At 41.9% G+C, this 17,774-nt stretch overlaps 1 long non-coding RNA gene across 2 annotated transcripts; it reads left to right on the plus strand.

Moving 5' to 3' along the window:
* The first annotated feature begins 15,458 nt into the window (after positions 1-15,458).
* On the plus strand, positions 15,459-17,154 carry LOC130163716 (uncharacterized). Of its 2 annotated transcripts, XR_008826511.1 has the most exons (3): positions 15,459-15,623; positions 15,715-15,769; positions 16,686-17,154. It is a non-coding gene; the product is annotated as an uncharacterized LOC130163716 (long non-coding RNA). The 2 variants fall into 2 exon arrangements; XR_008826510.1 differs by lacking the exons at positions 15,459-15,623; positions 15,715-15,769 and adding an exon at positions 16,002-16,146.
* Positions 17,155-17,774: the final 620 nt, after the last annotated feature.

A 17,774-nucleotide genomic window follows, 5' to 3' on the forward strand; every position in this document is an offset into this window, starting at 1 on the left:
TGGTGTTGTAATGGCTGCCGTAACATAATGTAACAACATGGACTCAACCTGCACGACAACCCTCGCACAGGATTATGGGAATTTCTTCCATCCTCCTTCTCAAAATATACTGACATTGTGTTACCTCAGTCTCAGACACAGAACAGTAAACCAACGAGTCTAACATGTACTCTCACTGTCATTTGTGTGTGTGTAGTCACTTCTAAACACACACACAGGATTGTATGTTGCACATGATTCCTCTCAGGGTTTGTCCCTCTGCCAGTGAAGTGGCCTTCAGAGTTCCCCTCCACACAGAGCTCTTCCTTATTCCCAGTAAATGAAAAAACGCTGCGGTGCTCTCCCTCTGATCTCATCTGAGCTCCACACACACACACACACACACACACACACACACACACACACACACAAATACACACACCACATCCCTCTGACACTGAATATCCCCATGTGTGTATATGCAAGGGAGAGCATTTGTTTAGCAGCTGTTCGGTGCCTATAGTATCTGTTATGTCGGCCTTGCATATCAATACGTTATTGTTTGACTGTGTGCAGTTACAGATGTATGCCGTTACGCTGGTCGGCGTTCGTGTAGGCTGAACCTCCTCTGAGCTCCCGTGTCTCTGTGCTAAAAGATGAGCTGTAGGAGTGAAGCCTCTCCAACTCGTCTTATATAAGACATGCTATACGATGCATTATGTATGAACATAGAACATTTCATCACAGAAAAAACCTCTAATGATGAGACATCTCATGGGAACCTGAGGGCAAAGCTGCATAAACACAGGAGGATAACAGAAAAGGTGGCTCATTTTTTGTGTAGAACAAGACAAGTTATTTTCTTTCTCCCACTCTGCATGCTTCCCAGAATAAATCTGTCTGCTACACAAAGGTGCTCACCTCTCAAAGAAACTCTGAGGAGCTCAACTCAACATTCCCAGTTGCTGCGGTGTGACCTTTGAACTTTGCCCTTTCACCCCCCCCCCAATCAACTGGCTCTCATGCTTCAAAACAAATTTCTAAACTATTCCTCTACTCACCGGGAACCTTGCGATGAAAATGCATTTCCTCTCAACTTTGTCGCTGCACTTCTGTGACTTAAACACGTTCATGGCCTTAATTGCACTGCACAGATAACTATAGTTCTCACCGTGACTGTGAAGCGCACACCATTACCCTACACTGCTGACATGTCTTTCCACAGACCAACATACACACACTCCCATGCACCACATTTATACTCAACACCTGCCCTCAAACCCTTCCTGCTGAACCTTCATCCCCCCTCTGCCCTGTGAGTCATCTGAGCAGAAATCCCTCTGCGACCTCGGAGACATTTGAACTCTGAACTTTTCAGAACACAAATGTTGGCCTAAAGCAAAAAAAGGCTTTTCTGTTTTTGCACCCAGAATAACTTACAGAACGCAAACACTCAAGAATGACCACTGGTGGCCAGAATCATTATTACAATGGTCTATACTCAATTATCACATGGGGTTACTTCTTAGCATGTGCAAACTGCTGTATAATGTCCTATTGTCCTCTTTTTTTTCAAGTCTGAGACATAACATTTTGTGCTACATTCATTTGGTAAAAACTTAGATACACACACCAGGAAAGATTTGGGGCTCAGTGTCTTGCTCAAGAGCATTTTGACTTGTGGGCAGGAGGAGCTGTGATTAAACCAGGAGCAAGAGTAAGAGAGTAAGAGACTAACCCTAACCCCACAACACAAAGCATGTATCCGCTACAAACTGCTGATGGGGAGTTTGAAAGGTAGGGCCTAACAAAAGACACTGCTATCATAGGAACTGGAGAATTCAGGACCCACACTACAGGGACTGAAAGTCTAAATATCTTGGCCCCCTCTTTTTTTAAGTGTTTCATTTGATTCCCCTGACGTTACTGAAATACTAAGTCACTTCAGAACTTTAATGGAAATCATTTCCTCTCTATTAGAGTTTCTTGTGTCTCTACATCTGCCTGACATTGACGGTTTTGATTCTGGTAAAGGGCCCTTACACTGCAATTTCTGGGCTGTCACATACACAACAACAACACCGTCAAACACTGTAAAAATCTTTTGTTATCATTCCTTTAAGGGCCCAAAAACTGTGTCTTGAAACGAGCTGTCAGGATTACTGTAACTTTTTGATGTCACAACACAGCTATGCCCCCAGTGCGACCTACCTGGACCCTGCATCCAGCCTTGCAGGATTTAATAAAAGTATTTACCTGAAATCTGCTATATTTTCATTTGATCACTCAGAAAACAGTCAGCCAATCAGAGGAGAGGCTCTGAGACTCTCTTCTGATTTGCTGACTGACCTGTTGTTGCTAGGGCTCCAGGGAGATCCCTGAGTGATCAGATGTAAAACGACACTGAGATGGTTTTTGGTACTAAAAAAAAATATGTCTTAAAATAAAACACAGGAAAAGTGTAGAATATGGGACCTTTAATATCCACTACGACAAAGAAATTTCACCGTGGCAAAAGTTTGTTTATTGTTTTGTTACATTTTCAAAACATGAGTTGATGACAAGTATCTTCTTGAATCTTTTCTTTTTGATGTACATCATAACACTCCCGACCCCAGGCTTTCATCACACGTTCTGACATGCCTGAAAACTGACTTTATAAGACTTTACTGGACCCAACTTGATACAATGAAACTGTAGATTTGTTATCGCACAGTCCGAATGGCACCTTCAGATGAATGCTTTGTGTTTTCAACATTTTTCCTTTAAAGGAAATCTTCACTCTGACTTCCACCCAGGCCATAATGTGTGGTATGAAGGTCCTGCTGCTGTTATCTATATGTTGCTTTATTGTCTGTAGTCTGAAACCCCTCCCTCAATCTGCCTCTTATCTGATACTGGACACCAAACAGGGCCCGGCCCTCTTGTTTACTTCCAGCTCTGCACATTAACCCTTCAACTTTTTCCACAACTGTTTCTTTCAGGGTTCCTCAACCCCCCCACACTCAACCCCCTTCCCCCTCAATATAAGCAGTGACCTCACTGCCCTTGCTCTCTGCCCCACCTCCAATCCTATAATGCTACACACACACACACACACACACACACACACACCGATCCAGACAGCTGTGTTTACGCTCTGTGGGTCTGTGGGAACTTCCTGCTGACCTCAGCACAGACACACAAACACTGTAGACACTCAACCGGATCGATTGCTTATCATATGGATCTTTTCACACAATCTGTATATTCCCAATTGGACAACAATCAGACAGACTGGACTTGACAGAACGAATCAGACTAAAAACTATTTTACATGGCTTAATATTCCTGGCGAATTCCATACAGTCTTTTTTTTCGTTGTTGTTATGACAGTGGATGTGATGTTTTTACGTTCCCATCATAACCAGTAAACCCGAAAACTCAATCAAATTTTTATACCAATAACGCGCACTAACCTTTTCACCCTCACTAATGTCAAACATTGCTCAAACACAATTACACACATGCTCCCTCTGGTTTTGTCTGTAAAACAAAGGTCTCATTCATCGCTGTCATTCTGACTTTTTCTTACTTCTTGCTCAGACAGTTTCACCGCTGGTGAAAAATAGACACACATCTGTTTTTTTTACTCACTGGCAGCCAGAGCAGTGCAAACCAGTGAGTCGATGACTTCCGCACTATATAATAAGACCTAACCATGCCTGTCTTGTTTGTAGTTGAGTATTACTTCCTCAAACTAGTGTTTTTTGTTTGTTTTTTGGTGGGCACTTGTTTTGTTGTACTTGTTCACAGCATCATTTGTAGAATTGGAACTACAGTCGCTTTTCAGTATTGTGTAGAAACCACTGACAAATATGTGAATATTATCTTTCTAAGCAGCTGTGTACTATTTGTGGTTTCAGGCTGCACAGCGTTGTGACGACAATATGAAGACGAGGATACAGAGTTTTCTACTCAGTGTTTTAGGAAATGGTGCTGTAGATGTTCAGGTAGAGGAAGTGGAGTTTGGACTTTTTCCGACATGCAATTTCAGCCCAGTAATTAATATTAAAAAAATAAATAAAAATGCACAGATGCTGCATGAAAAACCGTTATTTGTTTGATTTTATTAGAGGAGCTATATGTAAGTTTTGCTATCGCTACATAGCCAGCATTAGCATTAACAGCTGTTTACTTACCAGTCGGGAAGAAACGTTGCAAGTTCAGCATCAAACTTCATTCCTTTACTCGCCGACCCTTCTGTCACATTCGCATCACAGGCTTTCCCTTCGAGTCTCCTGCAGTTCAGCGTCTGCAAAAAGTGCAAAAGTGCACTTTTGTTTTCACCTACCTGAGTTTGTGAGTGAGTTCATGCAGACATTACAACACATTAAAGCTGTCTGGAAGAATATTGTTAATGTGACCAAATGCACCTTCACTGCTGTGACCACAAAGTCTGCCTCATTCATTATGCAACGTCTAGACAACACTCTCCTCTACTTTCTCTGATTGAGCACTATCCCTCATAAAGCTGGGATTCCTTTACAAAGTGATGCACAGAGCTTTAGGGCATCAGTGCTATTTGTAGTATATTAAAAAGTATCAGAGTGATTACATACGTACTAGCAGAGCCATAACCATGCCAGATGGTATTGAGAAAGAAGCGAGAGCAGGAAATCACACTGTACTTTTCTGGCCAGCCACTGCAGCCGTTTCCCATAAATACATCCACCTCATAAATTCCACTGCATCAGTTTGCATGGCCCTCACTTCACAACACATACTTAAGTACGGCTTTAAGCTGTTTGACTGTCATTCCATTGAGTTTTTGTCATCGCAGCGGATTCTTGGTGTGTTTTTAGCCGTATTAGCCGTTTCTACTGCACAGTAGCAGGGCTGGCTGTTGTTGTTGTGCTGGTTTTGCTTTTGCACCCCTACATATCTTAAGGTTTTTTTGTTTTAAAGATATGTTTTTGGGCTTTTGTGCCTTTATTGGACAGGATAGTGGAGAGAGACAGGAAATGAGGAGGCAGAGAGAGGGGGAAAGACATGCAGTAAAGGCCGTCCGATGCGGGACTCGAACCGGGGCCAACTGCAGCGAGGACTGTAGCCTCTACACATGGGGCGCCTGCTTAGACCACTACGCCACACGACGCCACCATATCTTAAGGTTTATCTCTTTATTTATTTAATGTTTATTTTAGGGGCAAATATATTGCATGAACCAATGCCACATACCAAAGCATTTGTAGCCCATGCTAGTTTGCAATGCATGGACCTTTAAAATACATAAACTCAACTCAAAAATACCTACAAAACAGCACAAAACACAAGCAATGATTCAATAAAATCACCTTAAATAATCAATGAATTAGATTATCATCCATGCAGGTTTGATACAGCCTAACAACAAAAACATAAATTGTTTATTAGATAGAGTCCAGATTTTTGAGGACACACTGGGATTCATTTTTGCAGATATCTTAGGTTATCTACTGATTCTTATAACTTGTCTTTGACTGCAGCGGGCTTCGGGTGGGATTCTTACTGAACTCAAGGAAGTCAGGATGTCAGAATCGTCATCATTCTAATATGAGCCTACTGTATGTGCATGTTTACTGTGTGAAACTGCACAACCACAGATGAGAGCCGGTGCACTGAACGAGCCTCCAAACATCCTATGCAGTGTTTTCTTACTGGAGTTTGTCTGCAAGCATGTACAGCTGAACACTGTTGAACTTTACACCCTGTTCTGCACCAGCAGCCTCGCATGCAAAAGCATACCCATGTTGGCTATGAAATGTTTTTTTGCAGGGGAGCCCACAAGGGTGGGGTCATCAGCTGAGCCACATGTCTGCAGTGGTTTGAGGTTTCACTGTGAGCGCTGTGTTAGATAATGTCCAAGGGTGATACAGTAGTTGTTTTGTTGGATATATTGTCATTTGGTAGCGCTGTAGAGCTCCGAGTCGGGGGAACATGATTCAAGCTGATCAGTATGCTGCAAGGATTTCCTCTTATTGTATCACGGCCTGTCTTCTCAGAATGACAAAGAGGTTGTTGTTGTCTTCTAATCCCTTACTCTATTTCACATGGGTGGAGGTACAAGATCAAATTATCATGTAAGGTGTTAAAAGTAACAGCATGTGGCTATATGAGGCGAGTCTTCAGATACTGTAATACACTAAATTAAATGGGTCCCATAGAAGAAGTGTTTTGACTGGAAAGGCCTCAGAGCTTGAGAGCAGACTGAACAAACACAGTCCACTAATGGCAGTCATGTTGCTTCACCATTTGCTCGTGCATACTTTGAGATCCTGCCAAGCCAACTGTATACGCTGTAGGTGACGGTATTTCACAGTTTCCCCGGCTGTACAAACGCAGGACTGTCTGCTGTGTGTTTTTGCTTCCATAAAAAGGATGCAGGTGTGTAGGTTTAACCTGTACCTACACCTCATGGTATGCCCTGATACACACACACACACACACACACACACACACACACACACACAGGTTCTATGAGAGGTGTGTTGCCTCGCACTCCCAGGTGATTCTTGGTAAAAAATAACTTGTGCTCAACCCTGAGGGCCCTCGAGTGTCAACAGAGTCTCACACCTCCATGGTCGTGAGTTGTTTTTTTACCGAATTGGTTGATTCTAGTGTCCAAGAGGACGTGCACGCAAAAATACACTCATTCACACACACGCAGCACTTGTGCATGCTTCTCTTTGGAGGAGCTGGCTCCCAGGACTAAAAGTTGGACAGCGCGCTGCAGAGCATGCAGCGGTTGCGCAGTAGACCTACATTACATCTGTACGGAAGGTATGTGTGTACCTATGCACATATGTTTCAGCTGAAGCCTCTGCAAAAACATTGTTAATCACTGCAGCTGACTTCCCTCTGACTCATCCCGTCAGATGTTGATGCTTCATAGTAACACGGGGAGTGAAGGTCACTGAACCTTCAGAGGGTGTTGCAATCTTGCTCCTCAGGTGACCAATGGGAATCCAGAAATACCTGGTGATAGCAGGGCAGGGGAGGGGCCTTGCTCTGGCAAAACAAGATCTTTATGTGTGTGTGTGTGTGTGTGTTTGTGTGTGTGTGTGACAGAATGTGTGCCACAGGGTGTGGTGTAGGAGGGAGGTGGAGGTATTGGTGGTGGTTGGGGTTAACAAGATTGATAAGGTGATTGTGAAAAACATGCTCCTGAGGTGATTGGACAGATGACAGGGGGCGTTGTCTCGTCCAACTGGTTCCAAATATTTGGAGGGTTTGCACGAGCCGTATAGTGCGTGTGTGTTTCTGCCTGAGTGTTTATGTTTTCGACCTTGATGTGTTTGGATTTCATTGTCTGCATGATTGCCTGTGTGTATATCCACCGCTCGAGAGCCATATGTGTTTCATTTCAGCCCCGACACAATCCCTCTCAGATCATTTTTCATAACATCTCTGATCTCTGCCCCTCACAGCAAATGGCCTCCCATGTCACACGAGCCGTGTGGAAACGCAACACCATTTGGCCCAAAGCTGTCCAAATATGGCCCGCAGCCCATTTGGTCACACCCACCCACGCCTCCAAGGCTAGCATAAGAAATCGTTCATCATGTTCCTAATTCAATCAACAGCAATTTCATTACTAGAGCACAACAGAGACAGATAACGATGGTTCTCGTCTTCCCTGCTCTGTCTTTTCAAACCATTCAAGTGTTTTTCAATGGCAAACATAATTACCAGCAGCACATGTTGTGCAAAATGCTAACAGCAGCCAAGGACAAAACCCCCTCTGTCTCCATTGGCTAGGCACGGGGAATGTTGTGTGAGCCATAGAATCAACTCATTTGGGCTCTATTTGCCTTTATTATGTGACCTCAATATCAAGCCTATCATTTTCTCCGCCATTGTTCGAAAACCCTCGCCACTGTTTCTCCCACTCTCTCCCTCCTCCAGTAATCTGCGTCGGTTTGGTGATAATTATAGCTTACTGGAAGAGATGTGGCTGGCTGTGAGCTCTGCCTCTTGGGTAGAGAAAACATCAGGAAAAAACAAGGAGATTTTCATTTTCCCTTTTTCCTCCTGTGGGGGACAGAATCCTGGGCTGTGTGGGTGACATATGGGGGGAGAAACAGGATTGCTGCTGCTTTTCTCTCCCTCTTGTCTTGGTTTAACTTCCTGCCAAAAAGTGGGCTGCAGGGGTGGATGCTTTGCCGCTGTCATGATTTGATCTTCTTTCTTCTTTCCCACACAACCCTGCATTCATATACCTCCTCACACACACATACAAAATAACTAAAGGCCCACTTAAGTGCTGTGAAGGAAACAGTGGTAATGGTTTCCAGTATGTCTCTGAGAGTGTGTGTCTGCCCTCTTGATATTGAGCAAATGTCTGAAGCACATGTATGCATGCATACGTCTGTGTGTGTGTGTGTGTGTGTGTGTGTGTGTGTGTGTGTCTAAAGGTTCTCAGTGGTCTGATCCTGTTACACTAATGGCTGCAGTCTTGCCATCCTTTAATGGCATACAGAGTTCACAAGGGACGGATGGATGACACAGGAAAGACTGAGACGTACACACACACACACACACTTTTACACATGAGCATGGCACATGCATGCACGCAGTGTATACACACATGAATTGTACAAAGCAACAAAGGAGCACATCTCCATTACTAGGGACTGTTACATAGACGGCCATTTAATCATAGAGACAACGTGTCTTTCACTTAACAAGCTCTGGCAGTTTAAAACCCCATATCTTCCTCTTCATATCTTGGCATGTGTATTTCTACACATAGTATCACCACTAACACAGAACATATGCTGCAGTACGTTGCTGATTTGATAACATTAGGACCCCCTTCTTTCCCCTTTTGAAATAGTTTCGAACGGTATTATCTCTAATTATAATTTCAACCGTAAAATCCGCTTCAGTCACGAGGGGAGGATGCACACGATGTGGAAGATACACAGAGATCAAAGCAAAGTCACTAAGTGCTCCTCATATATAGGAGTGTTTTCCTAATGTTTTGTGCTGTTTGTGCTCCTTTGCTTGCAGTTTGCACACTTCCCCTATATTCCTATTTATAACGTTCCAGCTCCCTTGCCTTAGAGGAAGAGAAGTGCATTGTTGTTGTTTGTTTGCAGACTGAAAATGCTCACATACAGTATTTCTCTGTCAAATGGGAGCGGCGGTAGCCTAGAGGTTAAAGAAGCAGGGTTATCTTTAGAAAAAAATTAAAACTGGCTGATTTCCCAGGATGGGCTGGGAAAATGTGTAGGGAAGAAAGTGTAAAGTTCTTATATATAATAATAATAATAATACTCTGATTGCTCTGAAGATGTAATCATCTATCTTTTCTTCATCGCACATAGAAACACACCTTCCTGTTTGTGTTGTGGAGCTAATAAACGATGTTTTTACCTCTGTCGGTTTGGTTGCTGAGCCTGTCTGATTTAATAGTTTGGTGGTAAACTATGACCTGTGACCTGTGTTGTTAGACGCAAGGTGCTCCTCCCTTGGTGATAGAGAGACAGTTGACTTGTGTTTTGCAAATGTTGACATAGTTAACAGTTTTAACACAGACCCTGCAGAGAGAGGAAAGGCTCCACTGTGGTCATAAAACTCTGCTTAGACTAAAGAGGGGCCTACAGGCGGGCTAATAAATTTTGGTATTTGGTTGTGGTTTCGTGTGTTTCTGTTCGCATCAGTCTCGAGATACTTTCTTCAGTCTACAGTCCTGTATAGACAGAAGTTAAACAAATGCACATATGAATGTACAATATAGCATGTCCATAGGAGCAGCTGCAGCCTCGCATCATGCCCGCTGCTTCGTCTCCAGAGGAGTGGAGTTTATCAGGTGTCAGCCAGCCAGAACTGCGTCGTTACAGGCCGTATAAAAAGCCCAGACTCAGCTTCCTCAGCAGGAGCTCATTGTTGCTACCCTCAGATCCTGGCTCACAGCTTTACAGCAGACTTCACAGGAACAACTCGGGAACACAACACAAGAGATACAAACAAAAAATGATGCAAAAAAAAAAAACATTCAGGTGTCCTCTGAGTTGCATTTATATTCTACTAATTTGTTTTAGCAGTGATGTTTTGGGAACGTTTTGGGAACAAAATGCTCCATTGTTGCTGTTGGAAGTTAAGACATTTCTCTGTAATTTCTAGGAGACGAGGTTGCATAAAAAGCAGTTGGATTTGTGTGTATCTCTGGAAAGTAATCCGGTGATCATCTGCTCCCTGTAAACTGCTGTCACTGTGTTTCCCCTTTACCACAGCTTCAGTAATCGACAGCACCTGTATCTGTGCTGTGTACAGTAAAGAAACCCCCATCAGACTTTTGAAGATTTCTTTGAAAGACGGATCATCAGCCGTAGTGAGCCACAAACACACTGAACGTATAAAAACAGCCAATTATTTGGTTTCACTTGTCACACCAGAGAAGGTGACCTTCCAACCAAACAGGTGATGCATGCATGGAAAAATCGTGGCGGTTGAGCAGCTGCGGCGCTCACTTCAGTGATCGTTACCTTTGGTCAGGGTGAGTGTGGTTTCTAATTTTGTCCTCGTGATGCTCTGACCGCAGAAGGTCTTGTTTGTTTATCAGCTCTTTCCGACCCATGTTTCCATTTCCGGAGTGATACGCCCTGTGCTATCAGGCTACTTAGGATCACCCAGGACTCTTAAACACAGATCCTCTGTCTGTCACTCAATCAACACACACACACACTCAACACACACACAACTGTATTCGACCCCCGCCGCCCATTGCTATCACAGCTGAGATGAGTGTGCATCTGTGTCAGGTTTTGTGAGGCCTCCCGCTAATCCATCTCCATCGCCGATTGTCTCCTTTTATCCGTGTGACACTTTCCAAAACACCACACACCTCTTACATGAACTCATCCGTAACAAACCTTTCCTAATTCACCTCCATGTCCTTGTGAACGGCAGCCTTATTACCGCTTATGAAATCTGGCACCTTGCAAGGTTGTTTGTCACCGCACATATGCTTTTTTTTTCGCCCCACACCCATTCTGCTTCACACACTACAACAGGTAGGGCTGGTTTCCAGTGATTGTGTTAGTAGAGCAAACAATGTATCTCATTTGCTTAGGGAAAATTGCCTGTCCTACTGGAAAGTGGATAATGTTTGTACTGTTCGGGATGTGAAAAAAAAAAAAAAAAAACTCCAGGTGGCTTTTTCTCATTGTTTGATCTGGGTCTAGACATGAGCAATCACACTTCACTGCACATAGATTGATGTGAGAGACAGTATAGCATTTGCAATATACTGACAGCAAGCTGCTAATGCATTGCTTTGTGTGTGTGTGTCACTTGGTGCAATGTTTAAACAATGTGAAAACCTGAAATGTGTTTTTCGGGGGAAGAAATTGTGGCTTTTTTATCTACTATATTAAACCAGTATGTGGGAAGAGCTTGAAATAATAGCTTTTTGGTTGTTATTTGTGCAAAGCTTTTTATCTCCTACTCTTCCGCATTCTCTTCCAGCTCCCATTCCTATTCGCTGCCTGTAATGAAATTGCTTTCATACCCTTTCATTCATCAACTCCAGAGTCACTAAGAGTAATGGTAATGAGGTAATGGGTGACGTCTGCTTCTCCTTCCGTTGCCTTTCCCCACACTCCCCCATCATCCGTCTTCCTCCCTGCCCGCCTTCTAGTACACACCAGTCGCTGCCTCTTTAATGGAGTAAATCTCACTGTTCTTAATTATTAGTTTTTCCTCTCTTCTGTTTTCTGTTTTCCTTCAAGTCAACTAACAGCAATTGTGTTGTCACATGTGAGGCCCACAGCTGAAGAAGTCCCCCAAAAATCACAGGGGGATTTATAGTATATGTATTTATTTTCATTTTCCCATCAGTGCTCATTCAACTCTTTGTATATATTGGTACTTTCCTTCTATTGTGCACATACTAAAAAGCAAGTAAGCATTACGGTTCATGTGCCATAATAAGCAGCACATAGGTTCAACTATCTATACGTTGGCTTGTCTGAAGATTGAAACTAAAATTTTTTTACCTTTACTATTATTGCTACTGGTAGTTTTCCAATATGGCACTAAACAAAAGCAGTTTACAGTGTTAACAGTGGCCGATTTAACACTTCATGGTCATTTTTAAAAACAATATGGCCCAGATTTGAGATCTAAGTAGTCAGCATGTTCAGCTAATCCATGAAGACATGAAAATAAAAGAGCAGTACTGCATAGCAGGGTAGAGCTACGTGACTAACCCAAGTATAAAATGCAGAATTATAAAAGAAAATATCTAATACCAGACTTTTATTTCTTTCTAACATGACATGCAGATGTTTACTATTGAAAGTGCACAGGGCTTTTCTACTCTAACCTCCACCTGCATATAATAATATAGTTAGCTAATAGCTAAATGTAGGTAACAAGCTAGTTAGCAAGGCATGCTAATGTTTTTAGTTTATGAGCAGACAAACAGATTTAATACATTTCTTACACTTTTGCTCATGAATTTTTTGTTTTAGAAATGTGATTTAAAAAAGATTTTTTTGTTTTATGTTTTAATTTATCCATAACTTGTGCAAAAAGTCGCTGCATGTCACTGAGTACACAACAAAGTAGAAAGAAAGGAAGCATTGTTTGCTTCTTGATGCTCCTGCATGTAGTTAACAGCTGAAACATTTAAAGTTTGGAAGAGGCAGTGTGGCATTAGTTTTTATGAAGCAGTGGTTAAGTGTGGCCTGGATGTTTTCATTGGCGTTGAGGAGAAAGAGAACAACTGCCACTGGCTGCAAAATGACGACCAATGCACTGAATCCAAGTCACAGTGCGTAGAAGGCAGCCATTGCTTGGACAAAACCGGGCTTCTAGGAAAAAACCTCTGGCTGAGAGGTTTTTAATGTTGTCAGTCAATCTAATGAATTTTATGTTCCCAGAGTAACCAGAAAAACACAATGGCTAGGCTATTGTGGACTTTCCACATTCGTGCTGGTTGCAGTCACATCAAGATATTTGGTTGGCTTCTGGTGTTTCTCCATAATCAAATTGTTCTGATTGAGAATCAGTACAAAAATGAAATCACACAAAGCTGACGCCCGGATCTTCCCCTTGTCAATGCAGAAACAGTAAAAGTAAAAAAATGCAGTATTTTTTATGCAACACATCTCTCAGGAGATATTGCCCATCCCCCTGAAAAAACCTCCTTATTTTGCAGGGAACTGTATCTTTAGGGGACAAATGCAAATATAATCCATACGGCATTGTGTAGCAAAGAAAGACACAACACACCCAATCATAGACAATACTCCTGACTGACATATTGTACTCCTAGAATCACATTTCCACCGCTTTCATAACCAAAGACGTTAAGCTATGAAGCGTTCTGTATTCTAATGTATGTAAAACCTTTTCGGGTTTTTACGGAGAGCGTCCTTGCAGCAAGGTGAAGACATGTAAATTGTGTCACAGTGTGTCTGCATGAAATCAACTTATTATCGAGATTGGAGGGGGGTTTCAATCACAGAGCTGATTGCCAAGTGCAAGTGAAGAGTGGAGATTGATCACAAATGTAATTTTCGACATATGTGGCACAAGCAGAGAGAGCTGATGAATATCTCAAATCAGGTTATGTTGACCCGCTGGCTTTCCTTTCTCAATTTGCATGTGTGATTTTTTTTGTGTGCATGTCCACGCGCATGAGCTTTGGGTCTTACGCAGATAATTTCTTGCGTCAGTTCAATTTCATGTTTCCACATGAAATTATTATGACAGGAAAAAAAGTGTTACAAAACTTGAGTGTTCTAGTTGTTGCCTCATCCCAAGTGACCTCATAACACACAATCAGAAGATATGACACAAGTATCATCGCCAGGAAAACAAAATATGAAGTCAAATGCTGGTAACTCAAAATAAATGTCTTACAACCAATGAAAACAAATAAATATTAACATTACTGGACAGCACAGATCCAACTTTTCTTTATCAGTCCCAGTCAGCAATTCCTGTCAGACTCTCACTCTTATCTGGGGGTAATTAGAAGTAGAGGTCACTCACAGCACCCCCCCCCCCCCCCCCCCCACACCTGGCCAGGGGCGGAAAAGTTTACAGGCTTTCGGTTGATGTGTATGAGGAAGTAAGATTTCTCTCTATCTTTATCTCTCTTATCAAAAAAGCACAATAACTTAATTAAAATATTAAAAGTTTCAAAGAGACAACAATATAAAAACATTTTATTCTGATTTGTATGCTTTTATCAATGTAATGTCCTTCACTGGGTGTTATTGTTATTAGAAGTTTAGAAATTTGTAATTCAAATTCTTAGTGGCTTTTCCAGCACTTAAATCATTGAAATTAACTAATATAAATCAAAGAACACAACGCAATAAACAACAAAAGGGACACAAGTTCACAATAAAAATAATATGTAGATATTATTTTTCTTCCCTTAAATAAATTTTGAAAATGGAACCAAACTTCATGGAAACCCTCCCTCCCTCCCTCCCCCACCACCCCACCCTCCTCTTGTTGTCTCTCCACTCTCTATTGTTTTCTTATCAGGTTTCTATAGTTTGCTTAAAAGAACAGAAAAGTTACATATATGAGGGGGACTCACTCTGCTCACAACTTACTGACATATGCAACAATAAGTAAAGACAGGCTGTAAGTCGATGGTTCTTCATTTTAAAGATCATAAGGCACAAAGGAGGGGAACCCCCGCTTCAAGGTTCCCTAAAGACACACTCATTTTACTGTTCTTTTTTTTTTTTTTTTTTTTTTAAACAGTATAACCCTCTGTTATTGTCCTGCTGAGTCTGCCTTGCTCTGTACATTACCCTGTCTCTTCCAGGCTAATTAATGGCCAGATTGATAGTGTGCGTAACGTAATGTAGCAAGGGACCTATTCCATAAAGACTTTGTGAAAGTGAGCGACTGGGAGGCAAATTCCAAGAACCCCTGTGTTGTCATTTATCACTCAAACAGGCCCTTAAAGAGCCACTTGCAGAGCCTATCTGAGGTATGAGAGGATGGTTGCATACTTATCAAAATATGCACTTTTTCCCTTTTGTAAGCAGAAAAAAAAACTGACTTGGCCTAGTTGTTTTCATCTCTGAGGCAAAAACAGTTTTCTCTTTCTGGTGGCAGTGAGGCAGCAGCAACAGAGCTGGTTTCCTCTTTCAGGGAAGTGTGGGGATTTTTAAGTCATTGTTCCAACTATGGTTTGTGGTGTAAAAACATTTACGGAAAGAAGAGGGGAGTGTGAGTGTGACACAAAAATCTTAGTACTCTTAGTACTTTTTTTCTCTCAGGATGCACACCCATGCAATGGAAAAAAAGGGGTTTGGCAGCCAAACAGTAACAAACAGCATTCTGCAGCTCTGCCTTTATGGTGCAAAGGTCACTCAGTCTGCAACAGATGTTAAAAGGCCAAATCACAAACCACTGTGAGCGTTGTGGTGGTGGTGGTGGTGGTGGTGGTGGTGGTGGTGAATGAGCTCCTGTGTTCCTCCTCCATGTCTGCCGTCTGTCTCCGCAATCAGCTGAATGTGGATCAGCTCTCATGTGGACCAGCACTGACAGAAAAGATGGATGAAGCAGCAAAACATCTATCCAAACTGTGTGTTCAGACAGAACATGAAGTGAAGTTTAGAGTCTGCTCGATTGCATATAAGGTGAATGGAAAAACATGATTAGAAGCGAATTTGGCACAAATTAACACGAAAACTATACAAATAAAAAATAACAGTTTTTTTTCTTCTTCAGCAGGCCTTGTTCCCTCAGACCACATAGAGGTTGAAGACACCACTGAAGATAACAGGTGGGGAATCACAGACACAGGGGTTGCTGTGGTTTCATGTCTGCTGGTGACCTGTATATGGCTCAAGGTGTCTAAATGTAACCGGGGTAGTTTAGCCCCAGATTACTTTTATGTTACTGTCCCTTTAAATGGGGTTGCTAGGTTGTAGCTCTGCTCAGTGCGCAAAAAGTGCTCAGAGTGGCACTCTTTCTCTAAATAACACCTATTTTTGTTTTTCCCTGAAACGATGCAGTCCTGCTAAAGATAATGAGCTACCTGATGGATTTAGCCAAAGTTAAAGCTGTAAATTTATGCTTGATGCTGAGCACATCATGAGTTGATGAAGGAGCTGTGACTTCGTCTATGGATGCTTAGAACTGCTAACATTTGATATCCCGGTGAGTTAGCATTTGTAACTCATTGTCTGCTACGTTAGCATGCTAACTGCAATATGAAATGATGCGTGCAGATAAAAAGAGTAGATAAAAGCTCGGTACTTCTACTAAAACCAGTCGGGATTGTTATGAAGGAGATCAAACTTTGTCATGAGTGTGTGGTAATTGTGTTTTTTATGACTCCTGTCCAGGTAAATTGTGTGTTTGATGCTTAATTACCATGTGGAGTGGAGATAGGCATTGAGGCTAGCACAAGCTTTCATGCTGCTAAGCTATATGTAAGCTAGTTATGAAGTCTGCTAAAAGCACGTTTGAGTACAGTAAATAGGTCTGTTAGAGAAACAATTTCTCTCATGTGTTTATGTTGAGATAATGTACTTTGAGGTATACTGTGGATTGTGTTATGTTACATTTGTTTAAGTTGATGGAAAAAAAGGACATTTAAAACATTATACAGCAGTGACTTTATATAAGCAGAACTCAATGGACATTTATAATAACTTTATGAGGACTTGTGCTTAATTTTCCTGCATGTTGTGTAGGCTGGTTTTGAAGAGATCTTCTGTTGGAAGCAGAGACATTGTCTGTCCACCATCTCGTCTGTTGTCATTCATCCGCATCTCAACCGCTGTCTAACCGTCCTCCCAGGAAGTCTCCATCTCCACCCAACCATCAGTCATCACCCTGGACCTTCCTGTGGTACATTCAGTGTAGACGAGGGTGGTAGGACATTTTGATCGCTCTCATTAATTTTCATTTTATTTTCATTTATTTCCTTATTCATTGAACTTGGTTAGAAGAGAAGCATTTAATGTGTACAAGGCTTTTGGTTTATACACTTAGTGTGATTGCAGAACAAGAATGTCATTATTTTTTATGCTTGTTGGAGGGTAACCTGGTTGCTGGTAATACATTTAATTTCCTTCCAATATATTTTTAGCTAAAAAAAGAACGTGTATTTGTGTGACTTTAAATTGACCAATTGAATATAATACACTTACCTTTACAAGATCCGCTCAGTTGTCGTGTGTGTTCATTGAGGTGGATGTTTCCTGTCTACCGTTATAGTTTAGACAAGTAACTTGGAGCCTATTTTATCGATTCTAGATTATTATTATTAGATTAGGTTGAACCCCTGTTCTGCATAGATAGTCCATACTATCCTTAAAGGACAGATAGAGAGGGTTACATAAAGGTGAGGTAGCCACAGTTGTACTGTAGGCATAAAGGGAGAACCAGTTTTGGACAATATGGCTTTGAGACTAACAGCTGCTCCTCGCCAGATGCTTGGCTGCTCCTCGCCACTCACATTTTAAGCTTCATAAACAATGATTTCACGGCATGGGAGAAAATAGTAAGCAGCTATGTTTGGCATGCTCTGAATGAAGTCTGGCAGAGCTACAGCTTCTCTTTCTGTACGGCAAGTTATACAGAGCAAGATGATTCTAAACTACTTTATTTGTTCTTGAAAGTCTTACAGCATCTGTTGTTTCACTGAGATTCATCCAGTGAAGTGGTGAGGAGGCCAACATCCCATTTGTTTTGAGGACTGTAACCACTCCTTAAGGAGAAGATTAAGCACTAATCAAACTCAATCTTAGTTAACCAAAGAGCTTTACCCTTTCATCTTG

This window comes from Seriola aureovittata, chromosome 22 (assembly GCF_021018895.1).
Source record: "Seriola aureovittata isolate HTS-2021-v1 ecotype China chromosome 22, ASM2101889v1, whole genome shotgun sequence".
NCBI lineage: Eukaryota > Metazoa > Chordata > Actinopteri > Carangiformes > Carangidae > Seriola > Seriola aureovittata.